Below are 18585 nucleotides of genomic sequence, written 5' to 3'. Positions count from 1 at the left end.
CTCTTTCACCCATACGCTATCGCCAGCCTGGAACTGATGAATCGGCTCGGCAATGCTGCACGGCGTGCGCTCGAGGGCCCACCTGTTAAGAGAAACAAAAACACGGGAGAGAGATTGCACTTGTTCCTGTGTCACATGGTCTCCTATTTGTTTAAGGTCAGCTGGAATATCCTGAACAAAGGAGGGCGGTCTCCCATACAGGAGCTCAAAAGGTGACAACTTAAGTCTTTTTGTGGGTGCACACCGAACACGAAACAGTGTTATGGGTAACACATCTACCCATCCCAATCCCGTTTCCTGGGTTAATTTTGCCAATTGGGTTTTCAGAGTCCGATTCATTCTTTCAGTTTTCCCTGAACTCTGAGGCCTATATGCTGTATGCAGTCTCCATTTTACTTGTAGGACTCGACATACATCTTGTACTACTTGATCAATGAACGCTGGCCCATTATCACTTCCAATGCATCTAGGTAATCCAAACCTTGGGATCAATTCAGTGAGGAGTCTTTTAGTTACCTCTCGTGCCTTTTCAGTTCGGGTGGGAAAAGCTTCAACCCATCCGGTAAGAGTATCTACAAACACAAGGAGATACTTGAATCCCTTAGAAGGGACCAGCTCTGTGAAGTCCACAATTAGGCTTTCCATGGGGACGTATCCCACATGCTGAATTCCAGGAGGTTGTACCGGTCCCTGCCTGGGATTGTTTTTAGCACAAAGAACACATTTCTGTGAAATGCAAGTTGCTAATTGTGATAGATTAATAATATACAACTTCCGACTGAGACTCTCTCTAGTTGCAGTACCGCCAAGGTGAGTAGATTCATGATAATTTCTTACAATTGTGCCTGCTAGATGATGAGGTACATAAATCCTATTGTCCGGCAGGATCATCCAACCGTCCTTCACAACTGCTCCTTCCTGTTCAGCCCACTTCCTCTCTTCTGGGGTATAGTGAGGTTTAACTTCTTCTGGAACTACCTCTGGTATGAGGGCTGCTATAAATCCTCCCACAGGCTTTTGGGCTGCCTCTCGGGCTGCTTTGTCAGCAGCATGATTTCCTCTGGTTATTGGATCCCTTCCTCGTCCATGACCTTTGCAGTGCATTACAGCAATCTGTTCTGGAGCCCATACTGCTTCTAACAGGATTTCTACTTCAGGTCCATATTTCAAAGCCTTCCCGTGGGCTCCGATTAGACCTCTTTCTTTCCATAGAGCTCCATGTGCATGCAGGGTTAAGAAGGCATATTTTGAATCAGTATAGATGTTTGCCTTACATCCGGCTGCCAATTGCAGAGCTCTAGTTAAACCTATAAGTTCAGCCTTTTGTGCTGAGGTGCCAGCAGGCAAAGCTTCAGCTTCCACAACTTCCTCATTGGTGACCACAGCATATCCTGCTCGTCTGGCACCTTCATGCAGGTAACTGCTACCATCAGTATAATATACAACATCTGGATTTTTCAATGGCTCATCTTTCAGATCAGGTCTACTGGAATAAACTTCATCCATTATTTGGAGACAATCATGTGATTCTTCATCATCTACCTCTGGTAGGGGCAGCAAAGTCGCTGGATTGAGCATATTCACTACTCGTAGATGAATCCTGGGATTTTCACACAATAAGCCTTGGTATCTAGCCATCCTTGGGTTCGTTAGCCAATAACTACCCTTATATTCCATGAGTGTCAGAACAGCATGAGGTACATTCACATACATCGTCTGGCCAAAGGTAAATTTATCAGCTTCTTTGACAAGGCTCGCAGTGGCCGCTACTGCCCTTAGGCATGGAGGCCATCCTTTTGCTACTGAGTCCAATTGTTTAGACAAATAAGCTACTGGACGGTTCCAACTTCCTAATCTCTGGGTCAGGACTGCCGCTGCAATCCCATTCTGTTCATGTACATACAGCTGAAAGGGTTTTTCCGAATTAGGCAATCCAAGGGCTGGTGCCTCCATAAGTCGCTGTTTGATAACTAAAAAGGCTTGTTTCTGTTCAGGTCCCCATACGAATGGGTCCTTTTCTGCACCTCGAGTGCTTTCATGTAAGGGCTTGGCCAGACTACTGAAATCAGGTATCCATAGTCTACAAAACCCTGCTGTTCCCAGGAATCCCCTAAGTTGTTTTCTTGTGGTAGGTTCCTTGATAAGGCAAATAGCTTCTTTCCTCTCTGGTCTCAATGCTCGTTGTTGGTGTGAGATGTCAAAGCCCAAATATTTGACCTTTTCTAAACATAACTGTGCCTTTTTCTGGGAAACTCGGTAGCCAGCTTCCCAGAGCAAGTGGAGCAGTTCCTCTGTCCCTTCTTTACAGGTATCAAAATCCTTTGCAGCTAGTATAAGATCATCCACATATTGCAGAACCACCTTTTCTCCCGGTATTGAGGGGTAACTTGTTAGATCCCTCGCCAAGGCAGTGCCAAATAAAGTTGGGGAATTTTTAAATCCCTGGGGCAATCTTGTCCAGGTTAGCTGGCCTTTTGTTCCTGTCAAAGGGTCTTCCCACTGGAAGGCAAATATAGGTTGGCTCTGTGGTGCCAGCCGGCAACAGAAGAATGCATCTTTCAAGTCCAATACAGTAAAAAATGTTGCTTCTGGTGGGATCAAACTCAGCAAGGTATATGGGTTTGGTACATTTGGGTGCAAGGTCTCGATAGCCTGGTTTACGAGCCTCAAGTCCTGCACTGGCCTGTATTCATCTGTCCCAGGTTTTCGAACAGGCAAAAGGGGTGTGTTCCATTCTGATTGGCAAGGCTTAAGCAGACCATATTTTAATAGGCGGTCCAAATGTTTCTGGATGCCCTCTGCTGCTCGCCGGGGTAAGGGATATTGCTTTACAGATACAGGGGTAGCCATAGGTTTTAGGGTTACTACAATTGGAGCTATATTCTTAGCCATTCCTGGTGGGCTATTTTCGGCCCATACTCCTGGTGGCACCTGTAGAGTTCGGAGGAGCTTGTTTAATTCTGTATCCAATGTGGGTTGGACTTGCAAGGCTGACATTAGGCGCCATGATTGTTCCTTAGGTACTGAGAGGGTAATTATTCCTGCTGCTTTTGATGGCAGTTTCATTTCTGGACCTCGAGGAGTGAAAGTGATTTGGGCCTGCAATTTGGACAGCATATCTCTGCCTAAGAGAGGTATTGGACACTCAGGTATATACAAAAACTGATGGGTTAAACGATGTCCCCCAATCTGGCATTCCAAAGGTTGGAGGAAAGACCTCTTGGCTGACTGTCCAGTGGCACTTTTAATGATTACACTTTTGGATGCCTTTTTCTGCAATAGTTCTGGGAGTACTGAGTATTCAGCCCCAGTATCAATCATAAAATCTATTAAATGGCTTCCTAATTGAATCGTGACCGTGGGCTCCTGGAAGCCTAACTTTATGGAGTCCGGTCTTTCCTAGTCTTGGGTAAAATCCTCTTCTGCCAGTCCAATGAAATTGTCTCTACTCCGTCCCTGTCCTGGTCTCTGATATCTTCCATCTCGGATCATTCCCCGTCCCCGTCCCTGGTTTCTTGGGCCGGAGCCTGGGCCTGGGCCTGGGCCTGGGCCTGGGCGTACTTCTTCCAACCTCAGGGGTTCAGGACACTCCCGCTTCCAATGACCCTCCTTCTTGCAATTTGCACATTGATTCCTTCCCAGTGGTGGATTCTTTCCTCGCCCTCTCCCTCCATTTAAGGGGCGGTGGTCTTGCTTCACTGCTGTGGCTAGCATCACCATCTTTTCCTTCTGCCACTTCTTCTTCTCTTGTTTCTCAGCCTCATCCCTATTCCGATAAACTCGGCGTGCAATGGCCATAATTTGGCTCATCAGCATCCCTTCCCATCCTTCTGATTTCTGAATTTTCTTACGAATGTCAGAAGCGCACTGGGCCACAAATGTAGCAGTAATCATTCTGCTGTTTTCAGGGGCTTCAGGGTCAAAAGGAGTCCATATACGATAGGCTTCCTGCAGCCTCTCTAAAAAGTCTCCTGGACTCTCATTTGGTTTTTGTTCTACTTCTGAGACTTTAGACATATTAGTGGGCTTCTGGCATGCCCTGCGGATACCTTGCACAAGTGTCTGGCGGTAGGTGGTGAGTCTGGCCAGGTGAATTGCATTGTTTGGATCCCAATTAGGATCTTCCAAGGGAAAGTTATCTTGGAGATGACGGTCAATATTATAAATATTTCCCACTCTGGCCTGCTCACGCAAATATATCTGTGCCTTTTCAATTATGTCTCTCCTTTCCTCAGTGGTGAACAGAGTATTTAGGAGCTGGCGACAATCTGTCCAAGTAGGGCTATGAGTATTTACTATTGAAGTCACCAAGTCCATCATAGCCTGAGGTTTTTCTGCAAAAGATGGGGTGTGTGTTTTCCAATTCATCAGATCTGTAGTTGTGAATGGAATATATTGCAGGGTCGAAGTTCGAGGTGGCCGTGGTCCGGGTTGCCCATTAACCAGCGCAGGCTCCTCAAGTGCATCAAATACTCTTCTAAGAGGGGCTACTACGTGACCTTTCTCTTCACTTTGCTCTAGGGGCCTCAAATCATAGGGGATGGTATCTGTCGCAAGGCGTTCTTTTAGCAGCTTTATACGCCTGGCTGTATTGCTTGCTGACCGAGCAAGGTCTCCCTGTAACTTCTGTAACATTTCTCTGGGACTTGGATGTACAGGGGTTTGGGGTGGGCAATCAGTTGTTCTACTAAAGGAGACTGTAGATGGAGGTCTATTAGGAGTCACAGGTGGAATAACCACTTCTGCTTGGGCTTTATTATAGGACTCCAATGCCTCCTGAAGATATTTATCATAATCTATCAAGGAATCAAGCTCTGTGACTCCACTCCCATTATTCATTCCAGTTTCTTGCCTTGGGGTTACAACTGGTGGAGTGTTTGGATTAAGCTCCCTTCGATGTGGAGCATAGGGTGGAGGTGGAAGCACCTCTTCCTCTGGCCCCTCAAAAATGGGTTTGAGTTTATTTGGCAAGATTCCTTTCCTAGCTTCGGCTTTTACAGCCAATAATTTGCATCGTTTGACTTTGCATTCCCTTATCCATGGAGGATTTTTATTTAATGTGCTCAGCCAGGAATCTATATATGGAAATTGTTCTGGGCACCCTCCAGTTTCTTTGGCGATATCAGTCCAAAGTTTGCTTACTAAATTTATATCAAAAGTTCCCTGAGATGGCCATCCAGTAATTTGTTTTGGCCATTCTAGTTCACATAACGTTCTCAAGCGCTCTGGCGTCATTTTGACTCCATATGCCCCTGAGAAGGCTTTCTTAAAATTATTTAACATACACTCAAGAGGTGTATTTTCCCCCTTTGAACCCCCAACTCCCATTGTATGGCCCTGTGAAGTATCCACTCAGTCACTCACAGACGCGCTTTGTGGGTTTCCTTGCCTAGATGGAGTCGCCTCACTAGGAACCGAAGTACTGCCCACTCCACACTCGGGTCAGCTACAGATTGCTCTGTACTTTCTCACACATACAATGCGCTGGATACTTCACCACACTCTACCTCCCAATCCTTCCCTTTCCCTACACCAGATCACCATCTGATGTACCCAACCACCTAGCGTACTCAGTTTCCCCTTACTGAGACGCAGAAGTTTGATCAAGACTTCTCTTCCTCCTAATTAATTGGAGGGCCAAAAATCCCTTTGTGCACTTACCCTTGGTTGGTTCCCTGTTTCCCCCGGTCCGTCGCCGCCAGTGAGCAGGGTATCAGACAGACGAGTCTTCTGTGTTCCCCCTGGAAAAATTTACCAGTGCGCGCTTTGGGTAAGCAGTTGTCCTCTCTCTTGTACCCTGCCCAGTAGGGCGAAGGGGCTGCGTTCCAGCAGACCACTTATCCGAGTCACAGGGCACCATAAAATGTAGCACCCTGCTTGTGGTTAACGCTTAGCTGGAATGAAATATTCAACGCAGCAATAGAGAAATTAAAATAGTAATTTATTTGTCAGACAAATAAATAAGAGGCACAGTGGTACATGGTTACCAAGCTCTGGCCTGGCCTCCTGCCATTCTGGCCAGCACTTATATTCCCTTAATCCAGCCCCCTTTGCTCCTCCTGTGGCTGCCTCTGTCCAATCAGCCTGGTTGAAATTCCTATTGGCTGTTTGGTAGAACCAATCACAAAAGATACACCCACAAAAGATACACCCACTTCCTTGCCCTTATAAGGGAGACAAAGAGCTATATATATGACATATAAGTAATAATATATCTTACATGGAATCTTAATTACCAGCTCACCTCTTGCCCTCCTTGCCCTATTGCCTTCTAAAACAAATGGTTAATCTTACATTTTTATGTTCAACAGATGTCAAGGATCTTGAGTTTCACATCAACATTGAAAGATTTCCTTCATTTAAGGTTTCTAAACAAATGCCTGACAACTATATATCAAGACTGCTTGGATGGCGTCTTCTGTCTGGCAGGGGGGCTAGGCTCATTTGCCCCTCTGGTCTCCTATTGCAATATGACTCTATGAAATAAGAATCTAGCATTTCTTAAATCCTTTGCATAATTACATTTAAGCCAATATATTTAAGCTAATATATTTCATACATTTATCATAGGTAGCCTCTTAAAAGAATAAAGCTTTTCAAAGTAAAAAGGAAGGAACTCAGTAAAACAGCTTTTAAAAGAAGCCTCTTCAGTGTACACCTCCCCCTTTCCCCCTCCTTTCCCAGCCAGCTAGATGCTTCTCCCATTAGCTCTTCTCAACATTTATTGCCTTTTTTAACTCTCTCAGTTTAAGAAACAGCTTTAGAAAAGACTTTTCAAAAATGTTCTCTTTTCTTCTAGCTAAATGTTTTTCCCCATTTGCTCCTGGCCTTTGAAAATACAACTCAAGGTTTAAGAGAGGCCCCATGGTATCATGTTACTATTTGCCCATTCCTAATGGTGTTTTCTCAGCCTTTTTTATCTTCTGTATCATGTAGGATCAGTGTCCTCGCTCTCAGCCTTTAATTTCCTCTTTTTATGACTTTGAGAATTGTTTTTCTACTATAAATCAATGGGGCCCCCTTGTCTTAGGAGAATGGCCAAGGTTTTCTCTGCCTGGCATGAAACATTTGAAAATCTAAGCCCATTTAATTTAGGAACCTGATCAAGATATAAGCCAATATAAGTCTTGATTAAAAATGCAGTCTATATTCAGATGCCACACTGGTATGCCCCACGGAGGACCTTTTGGAGGTCCCAGGTCACAAGGTGGTTAGAGGTAGTCTCAACTAGGGTCAGGGCCTTTTGAGTACTGGCCCCAACTTGGTGGAACACTCTGTCACAAGAGACTAGGGCCCTGAGGGACTTGACATCTTTCTGCAGGGCCTGCAAGACAGAGTTGTTCCTCCTGGCCTTTAGTTTAGTCTCAGTCTGACCCTTATGTTTCCCTCGCCTTATGGTTTTGATCTATGGGCTACTTTTAAAATGAGGGTGCATTTTAAATTGCATTTTAACCTGTATTTTAAATTGGGTTGTTTTTTTTTCCTATTACGTTTTTACTGTAATTTTACTGGTGTTAGCTGCCCTGAGCCTAGCTCTGGCCGGGGATGGCAGAGTATAAATTATTATTATTATTATTATTATTATTATTATTATTATTATTATTATCTATCATCCATTTATCTAACATCTGTCCATCCATCTAAGAATGAATGAATGAAATAGGAGGCTGCTACAGGAAGGGCTGGGAAAGCAACAAATTTTCCTCCCTCTTTCATGTGCTCAGCTGTTTAGGCTGGGGCAAAAACCCCTCTGGTAACCTCTAGGCTGGATTACTGCAACACATTATACATGGGGCTGCCTTTGAAGACAGCTTAGAAGCTTCAGCAGGTGCAGAATTTGGTGACCAGGTTGCTCACCGAGGCAAGATGGTTTAAGCATATTACACCGATCCTGGCTGACTGCCCTGGCTGCCCATTAGCTTCCAGGCCCAATTCAAAGTGCTAGTTTTGACCTATGAAGCCTGAAATGGCTCAGTTCTGCAATACCTCAAGGACCACATCTCCCCATATCAACTGACCTGGCCTCTGTGTTCATCATCTAAGGCCCTTCTTTGTGTGCCTTCTCCATGAGAGGTCTAGAGAGTGGCAACACGAGAACAGACCTTCTCTGCAGAGGCTCCCCGTTTGTGGGATGCTCTCCCCAGGGAAGTTTGCCTGGCACCTTCATTATATATCTTTCAGGGCCAGGCAAAAACATTCCTCTTCAACCAAGTCTTTGGCTGATTGATATTCTACAACCTTTCAAATGTGTTTGTGGGAGGGGAGGATATTGTTTTTTTCAAACTATATATTTGTGCTTTTACCTTGTATTTTCATCTTGTGAAGCACCCCGAGATCTTATGAAGAAGCCTTTATAATATAATATAATATAATATAATATAATATAATATAATGCCTAATAAATGAAATACAGTGGTATCTCTGTTTTCGAACTTAATCCATTCTGGAAGACAGTTCGACTTACAAAATGTTCGAAAACCCGTAGCATGCATTTACTTATGGAAAACTCAATACAGAAGCCATGTGGCACGTTTGACTTCCAAAAAGCGTTTGAAAACCGAAGCAGTTACTTCCGGGTTTGGGGCCTTTGAAAACCAAAAGGTTCGACTTCCGAGACATTCAAAAACCGAGGTACCACTAGAAAAAAAATTTTTTAAGGCAAATAAAGATATAGTACTGTACTATTTTTTTAAAGTGTTTTAAAGTGTTTTTGACCCATTATTCATTAGTTTATCTGCATGTGTGGGTGTGTAGCTTTATTTAGCCATTCTTGGCATTTTCTATTTTCTTTGTTACCCCTTCTCAAAGAGACAATGTAAATCATGGACCTCTATGGTTGCTGCCACGTCGATTAGACGTCCTGCCCTTTGACCTGCCTTGCAATCATCTGACTGTTCCTCGAGACCCTTGCATAATTACCTATCCAATTTCCTTATCTCCTTGTCTTCTTCTTCTTTCCCTTTTTGTGTTTCCCTTGTTCGCCTTCCCATCGCAGGGAGCACTATCTATGGTCACTGTCAAAGTCACGTTGACCTTGAGAAGGGTGGGGGCACCCCTTTCCATACGCCTAACAAGATAACCAATTAATGACTTACTTCTTTATCTCAATGTCAAGTCGTTCCTAAGACTACTGTTATGTCTTTCCCCCACCCCACCCCTTCTCTTTGACTAAGTGTTAATTAACTTGGCCAACTTTCCCCCCTTTCATTGTATTTGTCCATTATATAAAGGATAATGAAGCCCAAGATTCTCCCAAAGTATTTACCCAGGGTTGTCCCTCTCAAGACACATTCAGCCCATTCATCTATGAGCCCGACCTCCTTCATTTCATGTAGAGTTGAAACAAATCTGGGAGGGGAAAAAAATCCCTTCTGTCTTCAACTTGCTTGCAAGAAAATGAATTTACCCTGCAGCCTTCCAATCCAATTTTTAATTTTTTTTTCTGTATCACCTTGTGTCCCAAATGCAGCATAACGACTGGAGGCAAGTCTTCCCTCTGTAGAAGCTCAGTCCTGGCAAAGAACTCTTAATTATTGGCTCCGTTTAAATCTAAATCTTCCCGGTCTGCTGCCCCTAGTGACACAAGACTCCCATAAAAGTACATGGTCCAAAACTGTACACCAAAAATTCCTCTCTTGCGGACTCCACCCACATCAGCTTCTCACGATGGGCTTTATTAAAGCAAAAAGGCTAATTGAACAGCATCTGAAGGACTTAGAGCAACAGAACAATCTGGCCATTATAAAGAAACTCTGTCCTTGGTATGCCTCCCCCCCCCCCTCAGTTTGATTCCCTGGCACCATATTTGTATAAATTAACGATCCCAAAATACAGACGTGCCTTCACACGAGCCAGATTGGATGTGATGCCCTCTGCCCTACTTGAGGGCAGATACCAAAAGATTCCAACTGAGAAACGACTCTGCCCCTGTGGAGATGGTAATCTGGAAACAGTGGCTTGTGTTCTCCTGTCCTGTCCCCTTTATAAAGACCTGAGGAATGAGATCATCACCTCACTCCTACTCACCATCCCAGGCCGCCCATCTGCGGCCACATTGTTCTTTCTGTTATCAGATCAAAATGATCAGACAACAGCAAAGGTTGCTAGGTTTACTGAGGGTGCAATGAGATTAAGGGCCACTATCTGAACGATAGTCTTGATCATTTGATTGTCCTTTTTACCCATTGTTGTCTTTTTAATTGTATATATTGCTTGTTTTATGTTGCTATGGCCGTTGGCTAATGCAAATAAAGTTTATCTATATCTATCTATCTATCATCTATCTATCATCTATCTATCTATCTATCTATCTATCTATCTATCTATCTATCTATCTATCTACCCTGCAGCCTGATGCATAGCTACTGCAGCCTGATGCATATGACAAAAAAGATATCATATATATCATTGTATATATCGTATATATCGTATACTCAGAAGTAGGCAAGGGGCAGAAACTCCATTCAGATTACATTAAAAGATGAACCCACGTGTTTTAGGCTTCCAGAAACAATACAAAAACTGAAACATCCTTTGAAATTCACTTTTCTCTGAATTTTGCAATGCAGCCCTCCAGCCCAATAGAAAAATGCACATATGGTGGGTGGGGTAGAATATGTTTTAGAATGCATATAATAGTGAAAATAACATATACAAAATGTATGGGGGGATTATTTTGCAAAAAAATATAACTTTATAGCTCAGGTCAAATTGTATACAATTAGGAGAAATTCACATTGCAATGTTGGTGAATTTTCAAGATTCGTTTTAATGGCAAACTGATGTGGAAATGTGGAGTGTTAGTTTGTTAAATGCATTGTGAGTTGTTAGGAAGCACCTATTCCCCTCGCAGAACTATAATTCCCAGAATTCCCTGGGAAGTGGGTTTGATTGTTTAACCAGTCCGGAATGAGGGGCAAATAGGGGCATCTCCCATCAACTCTCAGCACCCTTAACAAATGACAATTCCCAGAATTCCTTGGGGGAAGCCTTGACTGTTTAGAGCGGTGTGATACGGCTTTAAATGTATAGTGCAGATGGGACCAAAAAGGTTGAGCAGGAGGGGCCCTAAAATTGCCCATCATGTTCATCATCTGGGCAAGAGCTTGAGCGAGTCTCTTCACAGTGCTCCCCACTAGAGTGGTGACATATATTTCTATTTAAATTATTGTAATTATTTCTAAATATGCATCTATACACATAATTTATCATTTTCAACTTTTATGCAAATATATTTCTTTCTTTTCATTGCTCCACATTTTGGGTGACATGCTTTCTGTTTTTCCGCAATCTATGTATAAATAGCCACCCAGCTGCCCACAAAAATGCCAACTTGAATAAAATATTGGAAGGGGGTGGGATGCACCGGCCCACATAATTGATCACAAGGTACGGTGCATATTTTGGGGGGGGGGCAAAGGGACCTATGTATTTAAGCATGATTCATAAGCAAAAGAGGTGTCATGTAGGTCGAGATAATGTTGGGTCGTCCTCCCCACACATACATGTGCTTTCTCTCGTACAACGACAGAGTCAGTACATGACATTCCCATACATTTAGAGTCCAAACACATCACCATGGTCATATGATATATATGTTGCTGACTTCCATTTCAGGAAGGAGAATCTAATATTTTTTCAAAAAAAATATACCATCAGTATTCTGAAGTAGCTTGTTGCTTGGGTTGCAAGCTTTGTTCCAGTGGGGCTGGTTTTCTATATACAGTGGTACTTTGGTTCTTGAACTGAATCTGTTCCGGGAGTCCATTCGACTCCTGAAACCGATTGGCTGCAGGAGCTTCCTGCACTCAAGAGGAAACCGCATCGGATGTTTGGCTTCCAAAAAACGTTCACAAATCGGAACACTTACTTCCGGGTTTGCAGCATTCAGGAGCCTATTTGTTCAGGAGCTAAGCCATTCAAGCACCAAGGTACCACTGTATTGGGATTTAATTGTTTTTAATGAGAGCATAAGGGACGCAGGTGGCGCTGTGGGTTAAACCACAGAGTCTAGGACTTGCCAATCAGAAGGTTGGCGGTTCGAATCCCCGCGACGGGGTGAGCTCCCGTTGCTCGGTCCCTGCTCCTGCCAGTTTGAAAGCACTCCAAAAAGTGCAAGTAGATAAATAGGTACCGATCCGACGGGAAGGTAAACGGCGTTTCCATGCGCTGCTCTGTTTCGCCAGAAGTGGCTTAGTCATGCTGGCCACATGATCTGGAAGCTATACGCTGGCTCTCTCGGCCAATAAAGCGAGATGAGTGCAGCAACCCCAGAGTCGGCCACGACTGGACCTTACGGTCAGGGGTCCCTTTACCTTTAATGAGAGCGTATTCAAGTCATCAGTGCCCCCTCCAATCTGAATGGCACAGTCCAGCAGGTTATATACCACATGACCCGAGCAGTTGTGTGTTTGGCTCATTACATCATAATATGGCACCTTCCGTTCTTTCGCCACATTTCACGCCAAACGTTTGCAAATCCTTGTGTGTCAACAACTTCCTGTCAGTAAAGTAGGGTTGGGATGGGATGTGTTTTTTTTTGTGTGTGTGTTTTTGCTTCTGGCTAAAACACACACACACTTCATTTCAAGCTGCAAACTCAAAGTCAACAGATGCTAAGTGCAGGATCAATAGGGAACAGCTTTAACGCAACACCATTCATCTCTCATTCCAAAAAAAATAAAAATGTTGCATATCCATGCTGGGAGGAAAATGTGTGCCAAGACAAATAATATGCAAAGCAATAGCCTGGAAATGCTTTAGACATATTATTTGAATTCTCAGAAGTAGCTCCCCACCACCACCCCATTTAAAGTAAACTTTGGCATGCAAGCCTAACAGCCTATGTAATCCAGTCTTCAAGTGTATCTTCATTTGTTATGGGGATTTGCTTGGGGAAAAGGGAGGGGGGAATTGAAAAGAGGTTCGGGAGAACAGTAGTTTCTGCAACACTGCAAACATTATACAAGGTTAAGTCAGTGACACTGCCTCGAGTTGCATGCACTAGGAGACGGCTAACTAAGGGCTGATTTAATTGCTTTGCCGCTTGGCATTCCCTCGGCGGGCCAACCTGGCGTTCTCTGGCCCTCCAATGAAAACTGAGAGGGAAACGGGTGAAAAGAAAGGAGAGGAGGATCTCCAGCAAAACTCATTGCACTCCCTGTTTCTAAAAATGGAGAAGTGTTTTCTTGGATGTTTTCTGAGAGCTGGTGTGGTGTCGTGGTTAGAGTGTCTGACTCAGACCTGGAATATAATAATAATAATAATAATAATAATAATAATAATAATAATAATAATAATAATTTATTATTTGTACCCCAACACCCATCTGGCTGGGTTTCCCCAGCCACTCTGGGCGGCTTCCAACAAAGACCAAAAACACACTAAAATGTCACACATTAAAAACTTCCCTGAACAGGGCTGCCTTCAGATGTCTTCTGAATGTTACGTAGTTGTTTATCTCTTTGACATCTGGTGGGAGGGCGTGCCACAGGGCGGGTGCCACTACTGAGAAGGCCCTCTGCCTGGTTCCCTGAAACTTCGCTTCTCGCAGTGAGGGAACCGCCAGAAGGCCCTCAGCACTGGACGTCAGCGTCTGGGCAAAACGATGGGGGTGGAAGACCAGGGTTCAAATCCCCATGTGGCCAAGAAGGTCCCTCAGTCTAATCTACTTTGCAGGATTGTTGTGGGCAGTGCTGGGTTTATGTATAAGCTAAACAAGCTATAGCTTAGGGTCCCACTCTCTTGCCCTCCCCAAAAATATACTTCTTAATTGCATTTCACTATTAATATACTTCTTCTTATTTGTATTTCAGCTCAACAATTACTTTGATAAAATACATATTTTGTTATGTGAAAATGGATTTAGTAACCTGTTAGGTCCATAAATTACCATACAGCATATATGCAACACAAAAAACAGTGGCAATTTGGCAATTTGTTGTTGACAAAGGAGAGCTGGACATACAACGATGAGCTGAGGGAGGATAAGGCTATCAATGACTGCTAGGTTTGCCTTCACAGTCAAAGGCATAGAATCATAAAATTCAAGAGATGGAAGGGACCTCAAGAGTCACCAAGTCCAACCCCCTGCAATGCAGGAATCTTTTACCCAACATGGGGCTCAAACCCATAAACCTGAGATAGCTCAGGTTCTGAGCTATCAGGGGTTGCTGTAATCCTTCTGAACACCAGTTGCTGGAAGCCTCAGGAAGCAGGGATGCCAACTTGAATAAAATAGGAGGGGGGAGGTAAGCCCCACACCATATAACCGATCACAAGACATGGTGCATGAACACCATTTGAATGCCAAAGCCCAGTGCCGGATCTACGTATAAGCTAAACAGCTTAGGGCCCCACTCACTTGGGGCCCCCAAAAAAATTTAAGGAAAAAAACCTGGATGTACATTTCCAAAATATAAGATAAAAAACAAGTAAAAGAAAACCTACATACAGCAACAGTGTTTTGTGTTGTGTAGGCTCCTATGATGTAAGTAATGGGCCCTGCCTGTATTTCACCATTAACATAATACTTCTTAATTGTATTTCAGTTCAACAATTACTTTGATAAAATACACATTTTGTTATGTGCAAATGGCTTTAGATACCTATTAGGTCCATAAATGACCATATAGCATATATTCAACACAAAAAATCAGCGGCAATTTGTTGTTGACAAAGGACAGCTGGACATATCAAGGGCCCCATTGCCTTCAGTAGCTTAGGGCCTCATCAAACCTAAATCCAGCCCTGGCTGTAGGATTAAATGAGGAGCTCCACTGAGCTCTTGGGAGAGAGAAGTGAAATATAGATGCAAAAAATAAATGCTTTTTTTTAAAAAAAGAAAAGGTTGATTTTATTTTGTACTTAACATTAAATGCTGGCTTTGTTCCCTCCACCTTTTGTAGTCTCCATTATTTGGGGCTGACCTCCTTCTTTCTGTTTTTCTGCTCAGTTCCTTGAATTGAGGGGTGTTCAGATGAATTCCTGTCACACATCATGTCGGTTCAATCCTAAAACACTCCCACCCAAAAAAATAGGGGAGGCAGGGGAGAGTTAGAATGGAGCACAGTGCCTCTTGATCCTGGAAAGGAGTATTATGGATGGCTGGTGCCCATTGGCTGAGAGGCCAACAGTAGTAGAATGGAAGGGTTGAGTTGCCACCCTATTTTCTGGCAAGGCTCCTGTGCCTTCCAATGGCAGGAGTTCCACAGGTGTGTTAAGGTTCAAAAGGCAGAAAGGGGCATAAATAACAAGACGTTCAAAATATACAAGAGGAGAAACACCAGATAATAATTTGGCTCCGTCCCTGAATAATGGTGGAGAGACTTTGCTCTGGGATTTAGAAATATCCAGTTGAAGCGACGCATGATTAGGGTTGCCTAGTTAGTATTTGTCAGTCAGGATCAAGCACACGCCATTCTACGCTTGGTGCAGATTTTAATCTTTCTGGTGGATTGAACCGAGCCCCAACCCAGAGAGACGTGTCTTATAGGAATCTTAAACAAGGAGCTGACTGCTTATTTTCACCAGCTGTAATGAAGATTATGTCACAGTGGCGGCTTTCTGCTGAAGTGGGTCACTCTGCTTTTATGAGCAGAGAGCTTTTGCCAAGGAAGAAGGCGAGAGAAGGAGAATCACGGTGTCTCACTCTCCACAACCAGGGCCAGAGTTTACAAAGTTAGCCCCACAAAAAATAAATAAATGACAAAATAAACTATCTCAACGCAGGTGATTCATGTGTGAAGCCCCTGCGAATATGCTTTCTTATGTCAATGGGCAAATGACCACTGAGAACCCATCTGTCTTTCTGGATTTCAGACGGTCTCAATTGCCACTGTTATATATCCTTATATTTGCAAGTGTTACTGCTCAAGAAGTCTTTGTGCATATGTGCTTCGATCACAGTCATGCTCAATCACAGGACTTTGAGTCTTCAAAATCAATGTACATGAAGCCTTTAGGACTACAAAATCCATGATGCAGTATGACTGAAGTCCTCTTGTGATGTCCAGGCTCTCTTTACCATGTTGCATTGCACACTCGTGCACCCGGCCTTTTCAAAAACATTTTGGCCAGGGAATCAAGCCACAACAACGCCAATTAATTTAAGGATATGTGCAGTTGCAGAACATTGTTCTCTGGTGCTGAATATCCCAGATTTCAGTTCATATTTATTTCAAGTCAGATGAAATAAATAAATATCTAAGCCAGCGCATGGAATTAAACATTTTTGATGTACAAGCCTTTAAACTGAGACATACGGATCTTTTGATCTGCAAACTCAGTATAGTGCATCATCGTTCAAGACTGCCAGCTTGGGTATCTGTGAATGCTTTCCCCTTGTTAGGTGCATGAGCATTTAAAATAATGCATGGCAACCTGAAATTCAACAGGTCAGGTTTCCTCCCTTATTGTCTTGCTATGATAGCATCTTAAAAAGCAGAGACATCATCTTGCCGACAAAGGTCCATATAGTTAAAGCTATGGTTTTCCCAGTAGTGATGTATGGAAGTGAGAGCTGGACCATAAATATATGGTATATATTGAAGGTAATTTTAAAAACTTACCAACTATAGCAGGTATGGTTTAAAACTTCCGGTGTACAAGATAAATACCAACACCAGCGGTAAAAAGGAATCTAGTAAAACTGGAAACCCGAAATCAGCAGGGAAGGAGGTCAGGCGATATGTGTCAATTGTTATATATTCTAAGTTTCTTTTCTGTATTTTTCTAGGCCTTTTTGCCTTTTTCCCTTTTTTTGTGTTTGTTTTCTTTCTAAACTCACTTGTTACTGGGATAGTGAATAGTCGCGCTATGTTTTTTTTTTTTTTCCCTTTAAATGTTTTTTCGTTTTTCTGTTTTGGTGATGTTTGTGTTATGATGAAAGTCACTCAATAAAAAGAATAAAAAAAAAAAAAAAGACAAAGGTCCATATAGTTAAAGCTATGGTTTTCCCAGTAGTGATGTATGGAAGTGAGAGCTGGACCATAAAGAAGGCTGATCGCCGAAGAATTGATGCTTTTGAATTATGGTGCTGGAGGAGACTCTTGAGAGTCCCATGGACTGCAAGAAGATCAAACCTATCCATTCTGAAGGAAATCAGCCCTGAGTGCTCACTGGAAGGACAGATCCTGAAGCTGAGGCTCCAATACTTTGGCCACCTCATGAGAAGAGAAGACTCTCTGGAAAAGACCCTGATGTTGGGAAAGATGGAGGGCACAAGGAGAAGGGGACGACAGAGGACAAGATGGTTGGATAGTGTTCTTGAAGCTACCAGCATGAGTATGACCAAACTGCAGGAGACAGTGGAAGACAGGAGTGCCTGGTATGCCCTGGTCCATGGGGTCACGAAGAGTCGGACACGACTAAACAACTAAACAACAACAACAACAACAACAAATGACAAAAGGTGCTATGTCATGCAGAGTATGTCATGCAGGTGTATGTCATGCAGAGAAGGACATAAAAACTCCCCCCCCAAAAAAACAAAACAAAAATGTATACCACTTCCTCTCTCAGTGTTGCTTTTTCCAGATTTTCCAAAAGTGGCCTAGTTTGGTAACATCATAGCAGTGTGGTTTGGATCTGGTGTAACGTCATGTCAGCTTAATTTACACCAGTTTACTTTATACCAGCTCCTCATGCTCCCATAGACTTGGTGGTTTTTTGTTTGTAAGTGACTAGTTGTCTGCAGATGAACCATCAAAATCAAGCATTTAGTCTTCATTGTCTGGGCCTGTTAACTGCAGAAGTCCCCTGTACATTGATGGGACACTTGTAGACAGCATTTCATAAAGGCTGTGTTCCAACAGGTTTTTAGTGATATCACACCAAACAGGTTGGAACAAATAGGTGTCATGTTTGCATATTTCACATCACGGTGTTTTCAGCACGCTCAAATGCGGATGCTATCCTTCAGTTATCACGGAGACTGTTTGCCTAGAATCCTGTGTTTACACTGTAAAAGCTTGGCGGGCATGTGCTGAGGAAATATTAAAGTTATGTTGCTTGTTTTAGTACTGTTGGCGCAAAAAATCTAGAAGCTATAAAAGGAGAAATCCCTGGATACCTGAATCCAGGTTTGGGGCAAGTACACTTTGGTGAGAGAACCGCAGCAGAGATTTAAAATCACAAAATATGCAGCAAGGTAAAGCATGGGAATATAGGCAGTTAGACCTTTAAAATATGCGCTTCCAAGTTCCTTCCAAAGTTTTGCTCTTCCCCTAACATAGAAAAAGACCACTCATTGCCAAGTTATAACATGGTTTACTTACCAACACTCCAAAGGTCAGATTCATGGGCTTTTGCATACAGCATTCAGAAAAAGTTGCACAGGCAGTAAAACTTGGCTTAGTTACAAAGTGGTGAAAGTTCCTAGATTATTGAGAGGCTTGTTAAAGCCATGTGCCTGGAGGTAGCAGCTCAGAGCTCCCTACACACCAAAGTTTACATGTAGACTAGGAGGGAACAAGGGCTTGATTGTCTAGTTCCTCCTAAGGTGAGAGGGAATGAACTTAGGTAAGCCTGGCAAGATAGCTTACTCCATGGTATTAACCCCTTAATGCCTTGATTAGACCTATGCAT

This window comes from Podarcis erhardii, assembly GCF_964252035.2.
Source record: "Podarcis erhardii genome assembly, chromosome: 10".
Classification (NCBI taxonomy): Eukaryota; Metazoa; Chordata; class Lepidosauria; order Squamata; family Lacertidae; genus Podarcis; species Podarcis erhardii.
Note: the sequence above shows the minus strand (reverse complement) of the source record.